Raw genomic sequence first — 937 nt, forward strand, 5'->3', positions numbered from 1 at the left:
CCAGTGGAAGCCTTTGATCTTCATATAGAAAGAATGGACCCAGAGCCATAACCTAGCATTTGACTTATATAGCAACCTTAACTCTGACACAAAGGTGTTTCTTTTGTTTGTTCTGAGGCATGGTTTCGCTCTGTTACACAGGCTGAGTGCAGCGGTACAATCTCAGCTCACTGCAGCCTCTGCCCCCTGGGCTCAAGTGATAGTCCCACCTGAGCCTCCTGAGTAGCTAGAACTATAGGTGTGTGCCACCATGCCTGGCTAATTTTTGTATTTCTTGTAGAGATGGGGTTTCACCATGTTGCCCAGGCTGGTCTTGAACTCCTTAGCTCAAGCAACCCTGTCTCCTTGGCCTCCCAAAGTGCTGGGATTACAGGAATGAACCCAAAGTTTTTGTTATTATTTTTGTGCTTTCAACTTCTTATTTTAAACATTTTCCCTTAAGCCTTAGGATGGCTGGGAAACATTTTCAAATGGTATAATGAACACCTGTATAACTTCCATCTGGAATCAACAGTTGCTTTGTTTCTTGCTTTTTAAAAAATTTCCCACCTAACCCCAATAGTTGCTAATACTTTGCCACATTTGCTTTCCATGTATGTATGTCTACACATTTTTCTGGACAAACCGTCTGAGAGTTAGTTGCAGATATAATGAGCCTTCACCACTAAATAATTCAGTGTGCAGCCCCTAAGAACCAAGGCATTCTCCTCCATAACCAGAATACTATTATCACCCAATGAAACTTAATATTATCATTGCCTACTATGTAGTCCATATACAAATTTTCACAATTGTCCCAATCATATCATGGCTTAAAAAAATTCAGAATCCAATCAAACATCAGACATTGCATTTAGTTTTCATGGTTGTTTAGTCTCCTTAACTGTTCCCAGAACTGTTTTAAAGTATACTGACAAATCTTTGAGACTGTAAATGA

The sequence above is a fragment of the Sapajus apella genome, unplaced genomic scaffold (genome assembly GCF_009761245.1).
Source record: "Sapajus apella isolate SASKATOON/1434 unplaced genomic scaffold, GSC_monkey_1.0 scaffold1841, whole genome shotgun sequence".
NCBI lineage: Eukaryota > Metazoa > Chordata > Mammalia > Primates > Cebidae > Sapajus > Sapajus apella.